The sequence below is a fragment of the Coturnix japonica genome, chromosome 4, assembly GCF_054131305.1.
Source record: "Coturnix japonica strain WE chromosome 4, WE-NBRP24, whole genome shotgun sequence".
NCBI lineage: Eukaryota > Metazoa > Chordata > Aves > Galliformes > Phasianidae > Coturnix > Coturnix japonica.
The window spans coordinates 21130257-21154401 of NC_140666.1; the positions used below are offsets into that span (position 1 = coordinate 21130257).

At 47.8% G+C, this 24145-nt stretch overlaps 1 protein-coding gene across 1 annotated transcript in view; it reads right to left on the minus strand.

Moving 5' to 3' along the window:
• PAK3 (p21 (RAC1) activated kinase 3) overlaps positions 1-23564 on the minus strand; it is an 85410-nt gene extending 61846 nt beyond the window's left edge. Inside the window, exon 1 of the mRNA XM_015860616.3 lies at positions 23116-23564. The gene's annotated coding sequence lies outside the window, so the exon portion shown is untranslated. The remainder of the gene's footprint in view (positions 1-23115) is intronic.
• Positions 23565-24145: the final 581 nt, after the last annotated feature.

Genomic DNA, 24145 nt, shown 5'->3' on the forward strand with positions numbered 1-24145 from the left:
GGTTAACCCAAGCTGACACATGAAGTGTCACCTCCAAATCCAGCCAGGCTGAAGAAAGCCCTTCAGGACCTTCCTGTCCCTTCTCTCTCTTCCCTCTCTCCCTCAGCTTTCCAACAGGGCTGACATGTCTCTCATCCCTCAGCCCAGTGCCAGGGTCTCTGCAAACTGTAGGGCAGGGTGATGTGCTCTCAGCTACCCACTCCTTCCAGGTACCAGCCCAGGTCACAGTGCCTCCACAGGTCACATATACCAAGTGCCCACTTGCAATTGTGAACTGAGTACCTGCCGCATAGCTGAAACTCCTGCCCCTCAGATGTCCTGATGGACAAAAACATTACTGACATCTCTCACACACAGCTTGCCAATTCTGCCTCCTTACAGCCCAGTACTGCTGTAAGATAAAAAATGACGCAGGTGGAAAGCTTTGCAGGGCAAAGGCACAGCTGTATTTCATACTGACAGAACTCATTCTGTGCAGTGCAGACCTGAAAGCAAATTTTGGGGGTGGGATGAGAAGATGCTGAAATCCCTTCACACTTGCCTAGCTCAGTTACAAAGTAATTAGCCCCATTGTGAGAGTGCAAGGCAACACACCACATCCTGAATAATTCAGGAAGTCAGACTGAAGAACTATTGCAAGGCCTTCTCGCTTTAAATTCTGTCTCCCTCTTCCCCATGCTGATCTCCTGTGAGTCCACTACACACAAAGCAGCAAGCCATAAAAGAACCAGCTATTGCAGAGGGCAGCATACAGCCCAGAGCTCCTCTCTCCCCCACCTGGTGATTCCTCACATCCATCCTCTCTTCTTTCTGCTGACTTGTGAATGAGAAAGGGGAACAGCAGGTGATCGGTGTTATCTCCAGACCCCAAAGCACAGAGCATCCCCAGGTTCTAAGAGAGGAGATCCCCAGAAGGCTACGCTGGTAGTATTCCTCTGCTTGGAAATGCTTTGTTCAGCTGGGAAAACTTTCAAGGTGCTCAGGATCACAGCAGTGGGATGAAATCAGAAAGTCTGACCGAGGTTTACAAATCCCCATTTAACATATGCGCACCACAATTTATGGACATGGTACATTAATGGCTGGGCTCAGCATCACTAAATCAGTCCCCCCCATTACAAGTATGAAGTAAAGTTGGATAAATCAGAGCATTTCGGTTAGGGTGATTTTCATGGTAAATAAATCAACTGGGTGATTTGTGAATGTGCTGAAGGATCTTCTCATCTTCTTCTGGTTTGACATCAATCAGAACTTTTTGAAATGCAATCACTAAATCCCAGACGTGGGGGGCAGGCTCAGGGCTTGGGGGCAGAACTGAGCAGGCTGCCAGTGCAGCCGTGACTGGGTCAAGCTGGGCAGTGAGCCCACGCTGGGTTGGGTCCTTGCTTTGCCAGGGACTCCTAATGCAACATGGAAGCCAAATTCAGCACACATCTGCTCTCCTGTCCCATTCACAGTTCCAAAGTGATGTGGTCCCCTGAAACCAGAGCACGTCCCCCTGAGGAAAAGTCTTCAGAAAGGCACAGCATGTAGAGCACCAAAAGAGCTACACTGGCAAAGCTGCCCACAGCCCTGGGCCCGGGACTGTGAGCAGAGGGGTTGCAGGGAGACAGCACGTGGGGACATGCCACAGCCACTTCCCCAGCACCTTCCCCAGGCCACAGCCATAGCTTCAGAACAGGACTCAGCGACAGGAGGCCTCAGGGACAGCCTGCCACCTCCAGCTCATCCTGCATGGATGAGTTCTGGTCCCAGCTGCACGCTGGTCCATCCACCAACTCCCCACATCACGCACAGTGCCAGTGTCCTCAGCTGTAAAGGGAAAATGAGGAAAGCAACCTCACTGAAGCACTTTGGAATGTGCCAGTTAGCTGCACACCAGAGGAGTGATTTGTTCTTCGGACATGGCTTCCTCCCCAGCAGCAGCAGCAGCAAGCAGGTAGGCTTTTCTGCTAAACTAATGTTATTTACCATTAAACACCTAATGTTAAGGTGTATTTAAGCAAAATAAACCAGTGAGCAAAAGCCTCAGCCTCTGCAGTTTGGAGCCCCTTCAATCCCCTAATTCCCCTAATGATTTGGCAGCCTACCTGGATTTTGCCACTTCACTGTCCAGAGATGTTTGCTAAGGGCAGAGCAGAACCCGAGGGCAGAGTTTTCAAACAACTGGATCAGATAGCTTGGGATATTAAGTATTCTCCAGAACCATCAGCACATAACAAGCACCATGCCCATGAGCCCAGCCCCAGTGCTTGTGCATGCAGGCAGCTTCAAACCACACCAGGTGCCAGCAGAAGGTCCCATCACCTTCCTCAAACCATCTCTCCCACAGTGGTGACTGGAGATCTACCCTAAAAATACTGACATGCACACTTCATGCACCAGACCAGACACGGTGAAGGAAGGCTGTGGGTGCGCATAATACAGCTTGCTTCCTATAGAATAGTTATGAAGTAGGAGGTGAGATTATTCACATATTAGCCCTCAGTCACCAGGGAACTGTCTGTGATTTCTCTATTTATACTTGCAGGGCTGTCACACAAAATAATACAAGAGATTTTGACCTTGGAAACTGATGCAAGATATAAAAAAAAGCCACAATAAATCCAAACATCTGTGGCATTTCCACCTCATCCCCAGGCTGGGGAAAGCAAAGAGAGGCTCCCTGATTTTTGCTCTCCTTTTTCTTAAAACAAAAGGATGGAGTAAAGCAGCAGGAGGCCATCACATGAATGGCAATGATAACATTGATCAGGCTATCACACAGCTGTCATCAAGGAGCAGAAAACAGATGAATAAGCATTAGTTATTGACTGGTCAAGCAGCCTGGCAGCAGCTCTCCATCACCTCCAAGCAGCGCAGGACCTCATGAAGCACCGGTCAGCAAGGCTCTGGGGCTTTGCTCTGCACCACGTGTGGGAGATGAGACAAGTCTGAGATGCAGTGCCAGCTGCTGCCTGAGCATAAATATTCCAAAAACCTGCATTTCTCCATTAAGAAAAACAAGGAAATCTAGACTGAAGGATGCACGGCTACATTCCAACAGTTTTTTGCTAGTTGCTGCTTTAGAGAAGGCTGCTCCTCCCTTGCCAGGTGGAAGTGCTGCAGGGCAGGCAGCAAGGAGCAGGACAGGGATAGTGGGCAGCTGGCATTGGATAGGAGGGACAAAATGAAGGGCACTGGGGAGATCTTCAGAGAGCAGGAAATGCAGGTTGGAGCTGCGACTTTAGCAGTGTCAAGAGAAGTGAGCTGAAATGAGACCTGACAACTTGCTCGGGGAAGGGTGATGTGTGGTGCTGACAGAAGATGGAGAGGACCTGGGTGGAAGAGGTTTATTTATACCCAGGTTTGAAAGTAGATAAGCAGCAGCATCCTCCCCATGTGCTCCGTATGCATTTGGCAAAAACATCAAACTGAACAAAAATGCCTGCAGATGGCCCAAGCACAGACCGTAATGGAGTCAAAGCCGGCATCAACAGATCAGGTAACTCCAAAGGGCCACACTCATCGAGACAGAACACCACGAGCAAAGAAAAGTGACGCAATTTGCTCTGAGGTCAGTGAGATCGGAATGTGTGAAGAAACAGAGTTCTTGTTCCTCATTTTAATCCCTTACATTTTCCTATGGAAATAAATCATCACAGCCCAAACCATCACTATTGTAACGAGGATAAACACCCTCCCCCGTTCCCCTTACCCTCTTCACCAGCAGTGAGTTTTGCTCAATTGAGTTAAAATGGGGGTAAAAATATCCCTAAAAACCATCAGAAAGAGAATTCCAGCTCCTGAGACTGTTTGCACTGCTGGCATCCCCTGACAAGTTGTCACAATGCATCACCCTCCGAGGGGGAGCTGCCGAGGGACGAGGATGGACTGCAGCACTCCCAGGTCCTGTTGGGGAACAACTGGAAAGCATTTCACCATGGATTCAGACTATGCCCTGGGATGATCTTTAGTCCAAATAATCAGCAGAGGTCATTTGCTTAGAAAAAGTAACTTGGTTAATTGTCAGCATCAGGAAAGACATTAGCCTTGCTGAATGCTTTTAACACAAAAAAAACCACTGTGTGTTACACAAAATATAAATAAAACTAAAACAAAGCTATACAATTATATTGCCTTTTGCTGGGATTTTATTATATTGCATTTATTATATTACATGATCCTTGAGGTCCCTTCCAACCCGGGTAATTCTGTGATTCTGTGATTCTGTGATTCTGTGATTTTAATGAGACTTGGACAATTACCTCCCTTCAGCTCCTTGAAAATCTCTGCCCTAGGCAATAACCTCGTGCCAATGTCCAGCCCCAACCCCCGTGGAAAACCAATTCATGAGGCACCACCATGCCATCGCAACCCAACCCGGAGCAGGACGATGCCTTGGGAACCACCCTCTAGCAGTACCTATGCTGAGCAGTTTCTTTTCCCAGAGCAGGTGAGGACAAGCCCACAGACAAACTTATGGGACTGGAAACCTAAATCCTCCCCAAGAACTGCATAAAACCCATCTTTTTAGTGCAGTGCTATTTATAAGGGCTGCAGTTCACACTGCTCTTTCCCTTTTTAGTTTAGCCTTTCTCTAATATTCATTATCTCACTCCTGACTTCTCGCTGCCTGCATATCCGTTGTCACCTCTCATTCGGGAGTGACTCATTCTTAAAAGGATTTAGTCAGCTGCGAACAGCCAAACTAAGAACTGTGCATGGCATACCCAGGGAAAGAGAACCTCCAGAAGTGTCTGGATTGATCTATTTAGGTAAGCCAAGCTGCAGACACAGCACGCAAGCAGTTCAAATAACCCACCTTGGCTCTGGGAACCGCACTGCCAGAATTCAAGGTCCCACCACTGCTGCCATGCTGCAGCTGGTAGAGCAGAGGTGTGAGACCCACTCCACACCCATGCCCTCAGAGCAGCAGCCACCTATGTGCCCCACGCCTAAGCCTAAGGCAAGAAGTAGTGCATATTTTACCACCTGCGTAGCGGTAGTGTCCAAGAGCAGGAATCCTATCCCTGTGGATGCGATAAAAACCTTTCCCTGAGGAGCACACCATCTTTTGCACCAGCTGGGGCTCACTCCAGGCACAGCCAGGCTGCCTTCTTGGACTCATCAGCACATCTCCACTCCTTGCTTTGTGGCACCCCTCACCCTGCAGAACAGGATGGTGAGCAGCTCCCATGCTGGCTCATGGTACACCAGGTTAAGGAGAAGTAGGGGATGCTATTGGGGCACTGAAGGAAGAGCATGCTGGGCAGAACTTACATCGGGGCCACGAGAAGCCAGCCCCCAAGTCCATGAGGGTAGGATGTCCTCTGCCCCTGGCCCTGTGCTTGCTCACTTGTGAAAGGAAAATGAAGCCCTACAAGTAAAGAGAACTTACTCGAAGATTTAAGAGCGTAGCTGAGGACCACCAGGGCATCCAAAATGATGCTCTAGCAAAATGCGTCCAGCTTCCTCCTCAGATGACTCTAACAAACTGGGAAAACCCTGCCAGGCTAAATACACTGTGAGTTAGTGAGGCGCACACACAGTCCCCTGACAAGGCTGGCTTCAAGCTGCAGTCGTGTGCAGTGCAACCAAGCAGGACAACACGTCACCGCAGCACTTCACTGTGGCATGAGAAGGGTTTCTACTTTGCCTCTTCCCACTTTTTGTTATTTTTTTTTCCATCAGGACAAAATAACCCCAACTGATTCTACACCACCCTCATGCCTGAGCCCACCCTGCCCAGCCATGCCCCCAGCCGGTCCCATAGCCATGGAGCAGTCTTCTGCAGCCACGTGCATCACAAGGCCAGGATCCTGGGGCTGGAAGGACAGTCCTTGGGACAGAACAATCAAGTCTGTCCTGCACGTTTCAGTCTGCAACACAAAGCAACCCCAAAGAGTGGTAAAAGATGGGAAGGAGCTACGGTTCATCCTACACTTTTACCTTTCTTACCAGAAAAGAACAGAAGAACTGGTTTAGATCAGGGCCCTGTTCTAGCTGAAAGCTGTATCCTTGAGGCAGGCAGATAAATGGATCTAATTTTGGCACATCTTGCTTCTTCCAGATGCACCACACAGTACATCACCTCAAACCAAAGCAGACACCAGCATAACTGGTATCACAAGAGCAATGCTGAATCCAGGCCCTGGTTTTGTTATCTATGCCAGAAGAGAACGCTGTACACAAATGCCCACAGCGACACAATCTTTTGGATGGTGCAGATGCCTCTTTTGCCTTCCCCTTGCCTGCATCTCCTGCACACATGATATTCCTGGGAAGAAAAACAACAACTAAACAAACCTAGATCATAATGGTACTGGAGAGTAAGTGCTGCATCTGCAGAGATGACTATTTCCCTGCAGAACTGGTTCCAGAAGTTATTTTCATCCAATTAACGAAGCAAAACAAACTGTTGCTAGGCCTAAGCAATTTGCTGAGCCAATCTACTTGGTTGTTGCTGCCGCAGCTTCCACTACAAGAAGTTGGCTGTACTAATCCCTTCCCTGAAATCAGTCACACTGAACGAGAAATAACCTCTCAAGGATCACAACCACCAGGATGGCACCCATCACTATCCACGCTACCCAGCAGCACAGCTGGACAGTCACAGTCAGCCAGATCACAGAGCAAAACCTGCTTCCCAAAAACGAAATGGGTTTTGTTGAATGCAATACAGATGGGATTTAAAATCCTTCAGGGTTCATCAGCTCCACCACATTCCCAAAACAAAACCAGACTGAGGAAATCACTTGTCACACAGAAGCAGAATGGAGAACCCACTCCTGAAACAAGAGCTCCCTAAGAGTGGTTCTGCTTTCTCCCAGCACCACAACCTGGTACTTTGATAGGCAAATCCCGTGGAAAAGAGGTGGGACAGAACCTCCACCAATCCCTCTTCTCCCTTCTCAGGGTGGATTTACCTTTCACAAAGTAACTAAACCAAAAAAGTGCCGGGCAGACAGCTCAGCAGGGAGCTGCCCTTCCTGCCCCAGCTCTTCCTGCTATTTACTGCAAAGGCCCAGGAGAGTCCCAAGAGACATTATAAGGAAATCCTTAACAACTCAGGGTGTAGATTGCCTCATGAAACAAAGACCTTGGAGGAGGAGTGCTTTTGAGCTGCAGAACAGCAGCTGTCTCAGCACAAGACTGAGGAACAAAAGTCTGCTGGGAAGCTGAACATCGAGATCATCTTTTTATCACCCAAAATCTGGTTGCATCTTGAGCACCAGCTCAAAATGAGATCAAGATCCTACCTGGTTTCAACTCCCTGCACCAGCCAACAAGCACTCCTGAGCAGCAGGGGCTTCTCTTCTAATAGGAGCTCCTCTCCCAACTCTTACACCCCTCCTCCAGGTAACGATTCAGAAAGAGTTTGAAAAATATTCCTTGTGATTACCTATCCAGTCAAATTAGATTCACCTTGTTTCTCCTTTAGTTAAACAATGCCTGCAATCCTGTCTTTGGTTCTGGTTAACCATTGTTTGTTGGCCAGGTCCAGGACCCAGAAGGAAAAAAGAATCCATGCAAAGGGAGATCCTCTCTCAGGAGTGAATGCTGCAGCCTAAGATCCTCACAAGCATCTGCCCTGCTCACCAACTTCAGAGCTGCCAGCGCCGCAAACGTTTTACTACTGTTTCATATCCTGCTGGGTGGTTTGCCTAAACGGTACCTGATAAAGGACACAAAGAGGCAATACATCTTGGGGAGACTGGGCACACCAGGTAAGTTCCTTCGTGCTCTGAAGTGCTCAGGGCTTACCAACAAGGCTGGAGGATCACATCACCCTGTTGGGAAACAAACACTCAGAGCCACAGGGCCAAAAGACAGCAGAGGAAGAGTTCTGCTATGAAAGCCACTCTGCAGATGCTTTCCTGATTATGGTCCACCAGTCACAGGGAGAGCTCCCCTGCTCCTGGAGCACACATCTGTGTGGGTTCGCTGCTGTGGCTGCACGGGATGGAACTTTTGGAACTTTTGCTTCCCCTGCAGCACAGACATCACCACCATGGCAACTGTACTTTGTAGCTTCTTCTCTGTGCACCGGATGAGATGGGCCCAAGGAAAAGCCTAAAAAATTAAAGGCCGCATTTTCCACACCAGAATCCTCCCTTGGTTTTTAACATTTCTGAGGATCAGCTCAACATGTGCAGCACCAGCCTGGCACAAACCCTGCCCTCCATGAGCCAGAGCCATCACCTCCATCCTCCTGCCCAACACAGAGAGCAACCGTGTGCAACCCCAGCTCTAAGCCTCCATGCAGCGAGCAGCTCCCAGCTGTCCTTCTCCACCTCCTTGTCCCCTTGGTGGCTGGCAGAAGCAGGAGATCTTCCCTGATCTTAACGAGCCCCCCGTCACAAACCCATCTTCCAAGGGCCAGGGGGAACACTGTAATTAAAGGAGCAAATCTGCCCTGGTTTTGAATATGCAAGGCTCGGTGACACAGCCCAGCTTCCCAACCAGCTGGCTCATTGTGGGGCCAGCAGCTGCCCAATTTGTCAGGCTTCGCTGCCTGCTCAGCCCAGCACCCTGCTGCACACACAGGCTCCCACCAACACATGGAGAATCTGACTTCCCCTCCATCAAGCAGCCGCATAAGCCATCCTTTAAATGGGGTCAGCGTTAATTAACCCACTTTAAGCCCCTTTATACAGAAGAAAGAAAGAATACTTTTCTCTGTGTACACAGCTTCATCTGCCCATTTACCACAGTGCTGTACAAACTGCAATCTCCTATTTTCAGGGAAGGGGATTTTGTGAACCCTCCACACTCAGGAACAACCCCAAGAGACAGAGAGAGGCTTCATACAACGGGAGAACAGATAGGTGGAAATAGCAGCTTATGTCACTGAAAAGTGAAAGCAGAAGTGTGGAGAGCAAGGAGCTCATTGAGAGCGCTCTGTTAGGGAGGCTTGGCTCTGCACTGTTCACATAGAGACTTTTGGTTTTGGTGTGTAAATATATTTATTGGAAAAACAAATGGGTAGAATGTATCTCCTGCAACCATGTTAAGGGCTCTCTTTCCTCCACTGCTATTCACACACTCAGCTTTCTCCCGTCTCCACTCAAAAGCCGTCATCTTCTCTCATCAAAAGATCTACGCAGCCCCGAGAACCTGATGGAAAGCATATTTATTTTATACCATCTTTTAAGCATAAAAGGTATTTCAATGTAAAGACTGAGCATGCGATGTATGAACTTGTTGCCAGCAGCTCAAACAGATTCACATTTCAGTCCGAGATCCTCCTTAGAGAAAGGTCCCTTCTGGCTTCCACTGCTACCATGTGTTCTCTCTCTGCTGCCCCCTCCCTTTAACCTGATTTGTTCTTTAGATGTACATCTCAGCTTGGTGGATTTCCCAACTAGTTCATAACATTTCTTATTTTAATATTTGACATTATAAGACTGGATGAAGAAGCCCCCGCTGTTAGTTTTTGTCACTACTTAATATAGCCCATGCCTGCCATGGCACACTGCAGGGAAAGCAAAGCTCTGGGCATGCCATGGTGTCTGCATGTCTTCCCTCCACCCCCCAGCTGTGTGTGTGTCTGACTACTGGATGCCAGGCATGATTTTAATGGGTGATTTTTTATAGGTGTGACAGCTGGAGTGCAGTACTGCAGTACTTAGCACTTGTGAAAATCAAGCCTTGTTTCCAAAGCCAACCTGAGTGTTCAAAAACCATTAGTCAGATCCTAAAAAATAATGAGTTTGGCTTAGAAAACAAGATGTTTTTAGAAACGACACGCTTTATTTGCCTTATGGTGTTTCTGCATTTTGCTGCTATGTGCTCAAGTCTCCCCTTTTTTTTCCCTTCACAGTAAGGTCAACCAGAAGCACTCTTTACATGAGAAGAATCCTTCCCTAAACCATCTGAGGCTGGACACTGGGATTTCAGGACAAATATCATCAGATCTGTGATAATACACAGAAATGAGTGAGGATGCACATCCCCATTAGAAATAGGCTCTGTTGTATGAGTTTCTTGTAGGAAAAAAAAAAGGTATGGATATCTTTCCTCTCCTTGCAGATGCTATTGGATAGATTTGTCAGTCAGTCTCTCCCAATTAACCCAATGTGGACACCTACATCTAAAAAACCAAACAGATTTTTGCTTGAATTTTCAGACTTACTTCTATGAAATATATTTTAGAAGGAAACTCTTAAGTTGTGTTGCACCCATTTCATGCAGCCTCTGATACTGCAGGAGACTTCTTCCCTGCTGGCTGCATGAGAGACCTCAAGGCTCTATCAACCCCATAATATCTTCCCCACATTCAGCACAAGGTAAGTAAGCAGCCTCAGGTCTGGCACTTTGGGAGGCCTCAAGCCAAAGCTCTGGGGAAAGCTCAAGGCAAGACTTAGCTTTGAATCTTACTCTTCTAAGAGTGGCAGACAGGGGAGGGCGAAATACTAAATATATATCTCATATTATATTGAAATCAACCTAACCCTCCAGCATCCCCATACACCACAGAGCAAACCAGTGGCAGTATATTTCTGAGCCTTAAGTTGGTAAAAGACATCAAGCAGGTTGATACGTGGCACAACAGAAATGGGTTTCTCTGTTCCCCGTTTGAATTAGAGAGTGAGCTTTTGCTTGTATCAGTGTATTTGCAACACTCTGAGTTCTATTGCTGACCTCTTTCCTGGTAGAAGAAGGGGGATGACAATACAACATGCTTACTGGTGGGAATAATCAAGTAAAAGTTTGGCATGAAAAAACAGCCCATCCTCTCATGACCTCAGACTGGTAAGAAGGTGACATGTCCATCTCCTCCCTCACTGACTGAGAAGAAACACTCCAGCTCCCATTTAAGGAGGAAAGCCATGTACCTACAGTCTTGCTGGCATCAGCAACTGTAAGTCAACACTACTCAGCAGCAGCCTGAGTAACCCAAAAGCTCTGATGCTGCCATCACCCTGGGACACAACGTGTCAGACTCTCAAGTCAACAGCCTGAAAGCTCTCCAGAGCCAGAATGAGTTTTCTCAAGATACTCTTCCAACATATAAGCCTACCTCCTCTGCCAAGGTGTTTTCTTAGAGGCAGAGAAGAAATCCACCATTGTCATAACGACAGAGGGAATCACAGGACAGGGAGCAGGACTTGGTAGCTGTTCACAGATGCTTCACACCTTGCACTGTAATCAGAATCAGTTTTGGCCAGAGATGGCACAGCTAAGGACCAATCGTACTCCTACAGAAGATAACAGGAGTTAACTTTCCTACCGATCCCACCTGCACTGGGTAACATCAGGACACTCAGCTATCAGTGCCATCAGAGACGGACTTAGAAAGGGTACAGAGTGGGATGCACAGACAATGAGAAGGAAAAATGAATGCAGGAGCAAAGATCATCATAAGCTGTCCTGCTTAAGAAATAACTGGAGAGGCCTATCTTTGTACAACACATTTTTGGAAGAAATATGCATACTGACTGCCTTTCATTTCTCCCCACAAACTCCCCATGCTGCTCTAATAAGAGTCTCTGGTATAACAAACTAAACATACATAAATTTTCAAAGGCGGCATCAATGCCCTAAAGTAAATAATCCTTTAAACCCCTATGCACTGCAGCACTTGCTGGGCCTGAGGCGGGGGAAAAACAAGACAAACTGCAGCTGTGAAATATGAAATAAGACAGGAATGAGAAAACATTCCTTTCTCCTGAGGAAGCGTATGCAGAGTTGCAAGCATTTTGATCTACCAGTTTAAATTAGGCCTTGCAAATGGCTTGTCTCATGTACACGCAGAAGCTGAGAAGCAGCCATTGCTGGTGCATATAGTGGGGTCTGTAAGAACAGGTGACCCAGCTCGGGTGTAGCACCAAGTAGCAGTAACACCACCATGTGCAGGGGGAAGGAGCAGAGGTTTGCTTTCCAAAGCACTCATTTAACACATCTCAGCTCCTTAAAATGCCTGCCCAGGAACCAAGAACCTGACTGAGATCAGATCAAGTCGGAGGCACAGACACTGGACCAGCAGCAGCAGACAGCAGGAGCCACCCCATCCTCTGGCCTCCCTAGAACCATAGCAGAAAATATCCAGTAGCTGCTGACAGGGGACGAAGGAAATACGTTGTGCTGCCGAATGAAAACTACTGCAGCTTGAAGGAAACTGCATTAGGCATTCCAAAACCAAGTTGCTACACAACATTTAACTAAAGCTGTCACTTGACAGAGCTTTGCACATAAAAACCAGGACTTACCCATGGCAGTCCTGCCATCTCTTCACAATTTCCTTTTAGCTTCTTTAGATACACACTTCCTCTTATTACTGTCTGTGCATGTGTGTGACTTTCTCGAAGACAGAGCCTGCCAGGCTGCAATGGAAGGCTCACAAGGCTGCCCAGCACCCTGCTGATTCTTCAAGAGCTTCGGCATCCTTCATAGAAACAACTTCCCAAAGCATCTCAGTAGGTTACAGCAGGAATCCCTACATCTCACGTGAGCACCAGCAAGCTAACAGTACTATTTTTCCTAACCAGTCAGCAATGAAAAACATAAGGCACACAACTCTAATGTCACCAATTCAGACCTTCTATCACTACTTGGTTCTGGCTGCTCCTGACTTCCCTGCTGATCCTGGTAGATTCTTTCCAACTTGGGACACTCTACAATGCCATGACTCTAAGCTCTGGTAAGACAACAGTCTCACTTGATGGCACTTTTTGAGCTTTCAGTATTTCAGTGCCTTCTACAATGAGATGAAACATACTCCAGCCTTTTAATGTAGAAAAATCATTCTGAAGCATCATCCACATTTAAATGGGAGCCTTTCCAATCAGGGCATGCAAACCCAGTGATTATTGTAGTGAGCTGAAATGTGACAGGTTCAAGTATCAGCCCTGATGTGAGACAAAATTGCCCTGACAGATGAGAGACCTTGAACCTGTAATACCTGGTTCAGCGCTTGCATTAGGTCTGCATATGCATCTGCAGTGTCACATTCACAAGGAGGTGCACCTACACACCGAACAACTTCAATGTGCCTCTTGACTGTACCACTGCCAGCAGGCTGCACCTCCAGTCAGGCAGTGCCCTACTTTAGCAGCTGCTGAGCCTCCTCCATCCATGAGAAATCCACAGGCTATCAGCAACCCATAAGCTTCTCTTATGAATTCAGACCTCAACACAACTTCAACACCTTGGCTTACAGGATCAAAAGACAACATTCCCATCTACATCCCTTCCATTCTTTTGCAGAAAGTCACACCTTCCCCGTGCTCACCTCTGTCTTAGACCAGCACTCCATTGACAGGGGGCTTCTGAAACAAGGACTCTTCCTGTGCCAAATGCAGGAGCGACATAGGAGTAACCCCAGAGAGCGATGATGAGGGATCCAAGGGTGAATATTACTTGGGCTGATTTCTAAAACTGCCCTTCATTTCCCACTGTTCAACTCAAAGCTCTGGATAACAAATATTTTCTCCTCTGTGCACGTCCCAGGGACTTCCTTCTGCTTCTTACAACAAGGAGCCCAAAGCAAAACCAGCTATCTTTTAGATTAAAATAATAATAAATAAATGCAAATATACCCAGAACATTAATGAGCGTGCACACATTTCCCCCCTGCTAAAAAGAAGTCATTAAAATATTAACTTCAATTCTATTACATTTTACTCGTCCTTGGAACAAATGGCACAAAGCACTGAGCTCTGAAAGCCTCTCTCCTCTTTGTCTTCACTGCAGTGAAAGAGGCCGACTCCATATCTGCTCCTCCGCAAAGAACACACAGGACTGAAGAACACCTGTGCTAGCTCTGCTGTTCTCTCAAGCATCTGAGACAAGGATGGGAAAGAACAGCATTGTGCAACAATCCCCATCCACGGTGTAATTAACTCTCATTTTCCTTGGCCCTGGAGTGCTTGTCTCCTTCACCCATAACTGAAAACAAAAACAGAAAGCTCTAGGGGCAAGGGAGGGGATAAAAGCAGCTATGAAAGCTGCTCTCCCTGTTGGCTGTGTGCTGCTTGTTTAGGTAACTGGAGATGGTTTGTCTGCTGCTAATTCTTTTTCATCACAGAGGTCACTGGAAACAAATTCTGTCCACACATTGTGCTGAAATGAGGAGATAAGGACACTCAGACTCACAAACCTCAAACTATGTTCTCCCCGGACCACCAATAGCCCTGGGCAATCAGTTCCTATCCTTTCCCACTCTGCCACAAAATGCTCTCTCACCAGGATACTACAAACCTGCCTTCAGCAGAGACTGCAGCCCAACACACTGCTTCCCCACTGCCTCCTGTTCATTCTTCCATCCCGCTCTGCTTCCCCTGCAAGCAGTGTGGGTCCAGAGCAGGCAAGCCGCAGTGCCTTTGGGCCTGGGGACCCCAACACAGTACCTTATACCCTGCCTGCTCAATGCAGAAGCACACTGGTCCCTGCTGGGGGCTGGGTGCCAGCTTGGGACCTGCCCGGTACAGTCATGAGCATGGAACAGGACTCTGCTCCATAGGCTCAGCCTCCTTTGAGGCCACAGAGCAAAGGCCACAGCTCGGATGGATCCAGTTTGCTGGCTACCTTTAGACCATCCTGCCCTGTTCCTCACAGGTGCTAAGAACCAGCAGTTTTAAGTACTCAGATACTTGAACAAAAGGAACTGCTTTCTAATTAAAGCCACAGACACCAAAAGAACTATACAGCTAATAAGCACAAAGAGAATCATCATTAGAGGAGACTTTATTAAGATACAACTGAGACTGCAGACATTTGTTCTGCCAATAAGCCTTGTATGCTTTCAACCCTGACTGGCTTAATTAGACTAGTTGGGGATATTTGATACCCCATCACTTTGGCATTTCTAAAAATAACCACATGGTATGTCCTATTTATTAACTTTGATTTATACCAAGACTTGCCTCAATTTCTCTAGGGGGCATTTACAAAACTTAAAATGCAGAGCCAGCCAATAAATCCATCCCGCGTGTAAGGAAATGACTTTCCTTGGATGCAAAACCCACCTCCCCAAGAAGCCAGAGAGGCCTTTGTTGGCTTTGCTGCAGCTAACCACAGCCTGAAAGATGGCATCTTTGTCTAAGGGCGTGGAAAAATGGGTAGCTATCACATTAGAGTGTATTATTAAAAGTGACAATTATCTCTGTATGCTTACAACTGGAACTTCTGATTTCATAGGCACAAACAAATGCACTGCTGCTGTTCTGGATGGCCTAGCATTAATAAAGCAAACCAATTTTGAATGCCCAAGGCCGGGACTTCAGGGACAGCAGATGGTGCCCAGGATACCCATTCTCACATTAGCATAAGAATAGCATGGAGTGGGTCACAGACTGCCTTTAAGCAAGCTTTCAGTTGTCCACACAACCTCTGCCTCCTACCAAATGAGACAACAGCATTGTTTTGCTTTTCTAATTTAGGTAATCAGTGCCTCATTACGTAAAATGTATTTCAGAGGCGAGCCGAGCAAGAAGGAAATCCACCTCCTTTGTAACAAGTGCACTCCTCATGCACCTCATTCTAACTTCAGACACACAACAAAAGGAAAGGAGCAGTTCTTGCTCAGATCCGTGAAAACATATCTGGTCAAATGGCTTAGAGCTCTTAAAATTAGAGGGTTGTTTTTCTTTTTTCCCCTTAAATCGCCTTTTATTTTGTGTGCAATCAGTCGCAGCTGTAATTGCTTGTAAGCACAAATGGCAGCATTTAGAGATACCAGTATACACTCCAAATACAAAATTGGAAGCTGTGCTTCACATTCCTTAAAACGGAATGAAATCCATGTGCTTACCTGAACTTAAAAATACAACTCCCAGATCGCAAAAAAGGCAAAGCTTCATCCCACTCCTGATTGCAGCCTCAGCTTTAAGTAAAAAGCAGCAAGGCCAGGATGCTGCAGGCAGAAGCTCAGACCAGCAGTCGGAGCATCCTGTGCCACCCCTCCTGAGATATTGCTATCTTGTGCTTGCTACCTTACTACTAATAACGGACAGAGCTTTGTGTGTTTAGATGTCTTCCAAGGTGAGTTAATTTGGGTTTCCGGAGCAATTAATTAATAATTAATTTCTAATTTCTGAAAATACAATATTGCAGTTCACACTTGGTGCCCCTTGGACAGGGCTGCTAAGCCAGTTTAATTTCCTAGCTGGCTATTAAACATCAAGAGAACGTTTCAACCTCACTCATCAGCCACATCAAAACTGATAAATTCTATGTGAGAAGTCAGTCTATCCAAAAAGGGAAGTGAATTAACTCAGAGCTTGCCTACACCTCACGGGCGCTCTGCATGAAAGGCACAGAGGGGCACAGCTCACTTCTTCTTTCCTCATCCAAGAATCAGGAAGAAGAAAAGAGGAAGGCTGTAAGTTCGACTCTCCCACAGAAGGGGTTAAGAAGAAGAGCCAAACCAATCCACGTGGAAATCTTGTGCCCATGCAGCTCTTCTTTACCACTGCAAAATTGCAATCATGGCTTCGCTTCCTTGGGTGGCTCTTGAGATCTCCACCATGGGAAATTCTGAAGTGAAGACGGGTGTTAAAAACTGGTAGGACTGCAAATAGATGGTTAACCTCATCCCAAGGAAAAAGTGCAAACATCCAGGGATCACCATGCTGTGGATTTAGCCAGAATGGATGCCAGCAGGCAGCCTGAGCCCTGAGCCCCCCAAGGTGCTCCTCAAACAAGCCTGCCCCTGACACAGAGCTAGCAAAGGCAAGTCGCTCCACACCACAGGCACACCCCAGATTCCAGACATGGGTGATGGTGAGGCAGCTGAGAATTACACATTTACACACAACACAAACTGGCAGCAGGAACAGACAAAAAATCCCTTGCTGATGTTGCTGTTTCTCGTGTAACATGGTTTTTGTTCCCTAAAGCCAAGGCACTAATTGCCAACTGAAAATAAGTCATATAATCATTTCACTTGAAAAAATACCAAGAGCTCTTGAGCACGACTGGAATATTCAAGAAGTCATACCTGGGCAGTGAAAACACAATGATTTCTGTATGTTGTTCAGCACAACCCTTTTTAAACAAATTGTTTGAAAATTATGAGATCTCTGGAAGCATTTTAGAATTGGGAACAACTACACAAACTGGAGGATGCTTCAAGTCACTGGGCTCTGCTGAATTATGAGTGTCCTCCCTTGGTTGAGGAGTTGGAAGGAAGGCTGAGAGCTTACTAAGCTGCACGGGGCTTACTTTTCAGAACTGTTGATCTTCAAGAATATCAAATCTCATTCTATTTCCTGCCAGTCAGGTACTTACAGGAATGGAGGTTCAAGACACAATAACAAACGATAGTTCACAACCATGCCGGTGGAATGCAGCCTACTGAAAAGAACACAACACTCAGCACTGTTTAAAGGAGGGGAAGCATGTATCTAGCAGTGTGTCTTGACAATACCTTTGGGGAAAGAACCTTCCATCCTTGCAGTTATCTCCTTGGGAGTGGTTCCAGAAGGTGAGCAGATGCAGAGGGGTGGTAACACTCGTATGAGGGGAACTGTCAACCTCTGCAGTCAGTGCTAAGATTCTCACACCCATTGCAGAGAGAGAATGAGAGAAAGGAAGAGGACAAACACAAACATTCCAGTAAAGCACTGTGTTTGAAGATATTATCCTGCATTTGAGATGGATATTTATTGTGCAGATTTGGGATGATGTCCTAAAAGCATTATTTAACAATTATCTCTAAAGTTTAATTTACTCTTCTCAGATTCCACTTAGTAGCCAAGCAGGGGTGGTCTACAGGGGAAAAAAACACAAAGCAGAACTGTAGCTGAAGCACTGCAGGCAAGCGTTGAATGTTCTGTTAAAACATAAACAGTTTCTTGCCTGCAAATCTCCTCTTTCCCTCAGATGTCTCATCTTTCACCCCTCCGTTCCCAAGATCCCAGAATTTCCTTAGTTCTGTGGTTACCTGGAGCCTTCTGACAGAAACAAGCACCAAATGTGCTATGAAGAAAGCAAACAACAGACAAAAATCCCCTAAAAACAGCCCTTCAGCTTATTCCTCCCTTATTTTTCCCATGCAGGCTCAGAGCCAAAGATACTCCAATCACAGCTGAGATCAGTGGCAAACCTTGTTAGCTGTTAGCAGTGGAAAAATCTTAAACGAGTTTTAATAAAAATTAAAGATTAATATTAAAGAAGGGGGAAAAAATATCCCAACAAAAAAGAAAAACAAAACAATACAACACAGTAAAATCCTTATCTCCTCCCTTCATTAATTAATAACATATACGGCAGGCTGAAAACAAAACCTGACAGTTTCTCTGACCTAATGGGAAAACCCAAGGATACAGGCAGGAGGCTTCCATCCCGTTTGTCACATGGTTGCCACGATTTGCGGGTGGTATGGCAGAAATGAAACCCCACGCTGCGACAAAACCTCAAGTCATCTGTCACAGGCATGTGCTCGCCCAGCGCATGCTGTGGTGGACAACCAGCAGAGCGAGGGCCTGCCCAAAGCGCCTTGCTGAATATGAAAGAGAAGGACGTTCCCCCTTCAGGCCCTGTAGTTATTAAGGGGTTCCAGTGAAACGGTAGTTAAAGATCTGTGGAGCCAAAATGTGCTGCACTTAAGGAGCTTTTATGTTATTTGCCTCCGGATGTCTCCGCACAGAGTGAGACGTTTAGCATCGTTTTTATGAAGATCTCAAAGAGATAAATAAAAATAAGTTTCTATCTGGAAAAGGCCAAGAGCAAAGAGGTTAATTGAACAATCCGGCCTCTCACAGCAAGGCAATGGGAGAGCTGGGGACAGAATCCAAATCAGCTGATTGCAGTCCTGTGACCCTCCAGCACTCACAGTGTTCTCTTGGAGAAGCGTTCCTTGTCCACACGATGTGATGGAGGGGCCACGCGGCTCTGTGAGCTCCTTCTGCGGAGCTGGAAGGGCAGAGGGGTTGCTTCAGTCCCAGCCTTCTGCAAAGGGCTGCTTCCAGAGGCAGCTGTCTCACGGCCCACTTTGCTTTAGGCTCTTCCTGGCTTTTAATTGAATCTGAAAGATTGGGCTCATTGTTTCTTAGCAATAAACTGCTTTTCTTAAAAGGACTGACTAAAGTTTGATGAGACCCTTGTGCAATGGAAAGACTGATGAGATATATTAAAGGGTAGGTGTGGAGCAAAAGTGAACATGAGGGCAAAAACTCCCACTGAGTTCAATGGAATGATTACTGTTGTTTTTATGCATATCTTTTCCCATTGCTCTAGCTTGTATTTTAGTGTATTTGTGTAACTACATTTGGCAGAGGGAAATGGTAACCCCTCCCATGCTTTCCTTAGCTTCTCTTTGTTTGCTAGTATCGCCGTGAAACATTTTTCTGGCTGCGGCACTGTGCCCTCACATTGGTGCTTCAACATCCTACAAAACCAGAGCTCACAAAAATAAATGGGCAGACTGAAGTAAATAAGATGTATCTTCTGCCTACATAACTAAAACCCAGAACTCATCAACCAGCCAGTCATCCTGAAGCTGGATCAAGAACCCAACAAGATTAAAGGAGGGGATCAGAAGTGCATACAAAGATTGTCCACCAAGGAATCCCAGCAAGCTGTCAGCCAGCTCAGCCCATGCCAACCTTCCTGTACTGTGCTGCTCAGCTCTGTCAATCAGCAGAAGGGCTGCTGTGCCCCAGCCCAGCTCTGCCCATGTTGTGCATGAACCCACAGGTGGGGTGGAAGGGATGGTTTTGATGGCAAGAGTTAGGAGAAGGGTGAGGAAGAGAGGTGGTCCTGCAAGCAGCAGCAGCTCTGCATGCAAGAAATGAAAGTTCTCAGCAACATTCAGCTGATGGTGCAGACCCGAGTACCTCGATTCAGCACCTCTGTCCTAAGAAATACTTGACTTCTTACTCCTTAAAAATCTTCAGCAGTGGAGATGCTGCAGCTTCCTCGGGCAGCCTGTCCCAGGACTTAATATCACTGCTTTCTAACGATAAATTTCAGCAAAACAAACTTCATGCTGATCTCTGAAGGCAAAAAGGAGCTGTGGCATGAAGATCGGACTAACTCCCAAGGTCCTGCAGCACGGTTCCTATGCTGTCCCCCGTTCCATACAGGACCAGTGGTACCAGACTGAGGCAGCAGAGGAGGTGACCTTCAGACCTCCCCTAGTATGGCAGTTCTTAGGCTTCCACTAAAATAAAACAGTCTGCACCAAATGCCAGCCAGCAGGTCAGTCTTTCCAGCTGATCCTCTGTCTTATTATGTAAGATACACTGTTTGATTACTGCCCTCTGCTAACCTCTGCATAAATTAGACATTAAGGACTAGAACAGAAATTATTACTGAAAATTCAATCACTGTTAACTGATTTATAACACATCATCACATGTAGGTCAAAGTGTGTTAACCTGCTTGAAGCCTATAGAAAAAGATGTCATTAACACACTACTCAACCTAACAACACCTCTCCTGCAGAAACATGTCCTCCCTGCTCATCTTCACCTCAGAGCAAACCCCATTTGAGCCTCAGAGTACTTCATATGATCTCACACTGCTAACACTGGCTCCAAAAATGAGCCTGCAACCAGCAGCAGCTATGAAACAAAAACCTTTCACGTCTCTCCCAGTCTCACTCTCTCTATGCCTTTATCTAACAAGATGGCATTGGAAAAAGTGGAGACAGATTCTTGGGAGAGGTGCACAATGGAAGATAATAGCCACAGACATAAGCTGAAACATGGGAAATTCTGATTAGATATCGGCTTTTTCATGAGGACAATCAAACAGCGAAATGGGATCAAAGAGGCTGTGGGATTTCCTTTTATCTTTTTTTAATGTTCTTAATTAACTGAACAAAGTCCTGAGTGACCAGTTATAAATCAGCACAGGAGGCTGTGCTGGGTGACTTCCAGAGACCCTTCCATCCTACATTCCTCTATGATCAGTCCTGGCTGTATCTGGAACCATACCACAGGACCTTAGTCAATGATAAGACACTATTATAATCCTCAAGCGGACTCAGTGCACTGGTAAAGAATGGAAGCAGAGTGCTGGTGCTCAGCCAGCACAAACAACAGCTCTCCCCTTGGAACATCCCCAGTGATCAGCACCTGCACTGGGGAGCTTTACACTCAGAAACCTTCTCTCTGCACCCTGCCAAAACTACATCCCTCCTGGTATCGCCACCTTCAGGGAGGTTCTCCAGACACCCTGCTGGGGGTTCCTTCATCTCAGTCACAGGGAAAGTTTCTGGAACGTGATGTGCTGGAAGAAACTTTACTGGGGAGATCAACAGGAAGAAAAAATCCCACAGATTCTCAAAATTAAGTTCATTCTATCTGAAGGGGCAAAGGCTTCAACTACAAGGACAACTTTTAGAGCCTTACCTCAGAGAGCACTGTGTGAGACTGAGTACTTACATTAACTGCAATAGCTATGATCTGATGATTTAAAGTGATGTCTATTGATGCCCAGAGGTATTTTCAGGTCCAAGCTTTCTTTGCAGAGCGTCTGTTTTGTACAGTGGTTTTGCCAAGCAATGACAATCTGTTTGGAAATATCAGGGAGCACAAAATCTAGAGGTGCATCGGTGTGTGAGCACTGCGGAAATAACCCCTGGGAACGGCCATCAGCCAGCGATGCAGTTTGGAACCAGCCAAGATGCAAATAAAAACTCATGTCAGCTGAGGATTTGGGACTTAATGCCATTCTGCTGATGCAGATATATATTCACATTTCCCCTGGCCTCCACAGACTAAACCCAGTTAAAAAGAAAAATCTATATAATACCATTCGAACAACATTGCTGCTCTGGGGGGTTGGGGGCTGCTATCCTCACTTTCAAAGCGCTGCATTGAAAGTGGTGGAATTTACATGTCCACTTTAGGAGGACCCAGGAGTCACACTTCCCAATGGAGCCAGGAAGACTCTTGCTCATGGCATGGGGACATGCCAGGTTTTTTTACTCAGTTTGATAGTGCTCAGTTCGCATTACCTCACTGCTTCTTATTCCTCCTGTCCTGTTTCCAGAACTGAGCACGCTGTGTCGTATTTTCACTTCTCTAGACCATGCAGACACAACAACTTGCACTTTCTCTTCCCTCTTGCAACTGGTTTCTGTGAAAGGGCAGGAGGGTATGTGCTCCAGCACTGCATGTGGGGCTGGCACAAAGGGTCAACTGGAAAGGAATGGGAAGTATGGCTAAATGGCAATGCCAAGCCAAGGTCTTCACCACAAACTCAAGCACATCCCTTCCCTTACACGTTGCTAGACATCCACGTAATATTAAGTGGAGCAAGCTTCTGGAAAGACCTCCAAAACAGAAGGCTCAGTGAGCAGTACATAGGCTTCAGGCACTCTGGAATTCAAGGTGCTCGGCATTCCTAGACATCAAATCGTATGAGGCAAACAAGGGCAAATACCACCAGAATCAGTACGCGTATGACACAGTGATACAATTTGTATGGGCACAATAGTGTAGCTACTTCTTAAAAGGAAACAAGGGGTGGCAGCTGGGATGCGCTCCAGCAGCCAACAAGTGATCCTTGCCGGAGCTCCCAGCACTAATGACCTCGTGCAGCAAAGATTCACCTGCTGTCAGCGCTGTCCCGCTCAGTTGCACAGCACACACAGTCTGACAAAGCCCCGTGCTGCACTGGAGGTCCAGCACCAAGGGTAAAGGCCAGCTCTGCACCCAGCCGCAGCTGGTGAACTTTAGGGTTCACCGCAGCAGAAATCCGCAGCCCACCTCCCTTTCTACCATTGTGTTCTCAGCATCTCAAACTGCCGCTCGTGTTGGGCGCTGTACCCTCCAGCTGAGGCCCAGCTCCCGCACCCACCGCAGCCCGGCTGGGCAGGCAGACGGCTGGGGAGGCAGGAGGAGCTCCGTGCCGTCACGGGCCGTAGATGCAGCCCACCGCGGTGGCCGGGAGCGCCTCCCGGTGAGGCAGCCGACCCATCATCGCATGGAGCTTCCAGCCCAGCGCCGGGCCGGCAGCCAGCCGCGTGTCCAGCGGCTCCAGACACCCGCAGCGGGCTGTGAGCTCCCCGCCAGCCCTTCTCACGGCCCGGCACGGGAGGACGCGGGCGGCGCGAGGCTCCGGGCCGGGAAGCACCGGGACAACGGGGCGCTGCCGCTCCTCCCGGCCGCAGCCCCGCGGGCCGCAGGCCGAGCCGTTCCCGCTGCCGGCCGGGACGGAACAAAGCAAAGCACAGACCTGCTCTCCGGCCTCTCCCGCGCCGGAGGCCGCGCTGCTCCTGCCGGCCGGCGGTGCCGCCCTCAGCCGCTCCGCATGGCTCTGCCCGCCGCCCTGCCTCCTCTGCCCCTCCGCCCTCCCTTTCCAGGGGGGGACAAACGTGGGCCGGCGGGACCCTGCTATTCTGATTTATTGTAATATATTCTGGGGGCTTGTGGTTCCTGCAAGCGGCGGAAGTGAAACCCGTCCTCGGCCCCCTCCTCCCTCCGCGCTGCGGCGGGGCTGGGGGCGGCCGCTCCCTAAGCGCGGAGCCCCGGCGGCCCGAGCCCGGCGAGGAGTCCGCGGTGGCGCCGACGAGAACGAAAAGACGCTGTTCGTCGGGCCGTCGCTGCGGGCACACCTGGCCGAGACAGGCACGAGTGTCCGGCGGCTCCGCAGTGACATCCCGCGGCACGGGGGCAGCACTGCCCGGAGGCCGAGCCCCAATTAGCGGGGTTGACATGGACGCCAGCCTGGAAGGCCCTCGATCGGCTCACCCTGTCGTTGCTCGGGGTACGGGGGCTGGAAAAGGTTCTCTGCTGTAGTGCAGAAGAAACTCCCAAGAGGCGGTGCAGACGTTCAGTAGATAACCAGGACGCCCTTCCCTTGGGTCCCAGGCATCCCGACCTGCTAACAGCAATGTGGTGGAACTTATCCTGTGTAAAATTCGGGCATTCCCCTTTCTTCCATGTGGGAAAAGGGAAACTTTGGTCAGTGATGCTGACGTCTGCTTGCCAAACTGCAGCTCTGGACTCTAAAGCTCCATCTCTGTGTGATGTTAAACATCTCATCACTGTCCCACCAGCACAGGAGCAGCACATCTACCTGTACATGCCCCATAGCCTCAGGGTATCTGAGGTGCCCTCCTGCAGCTGGGACTAGACATAAAGTTGTACCTCATCCTGAGGAGTGCACATCAGGGCACGCTGATGCACGAATTTGTGTCTTGCAGCTTAATTACTGCAACTCCCTATGCTTTGAATAAAGCACAGCTGCTGTAAAACACAGCAGA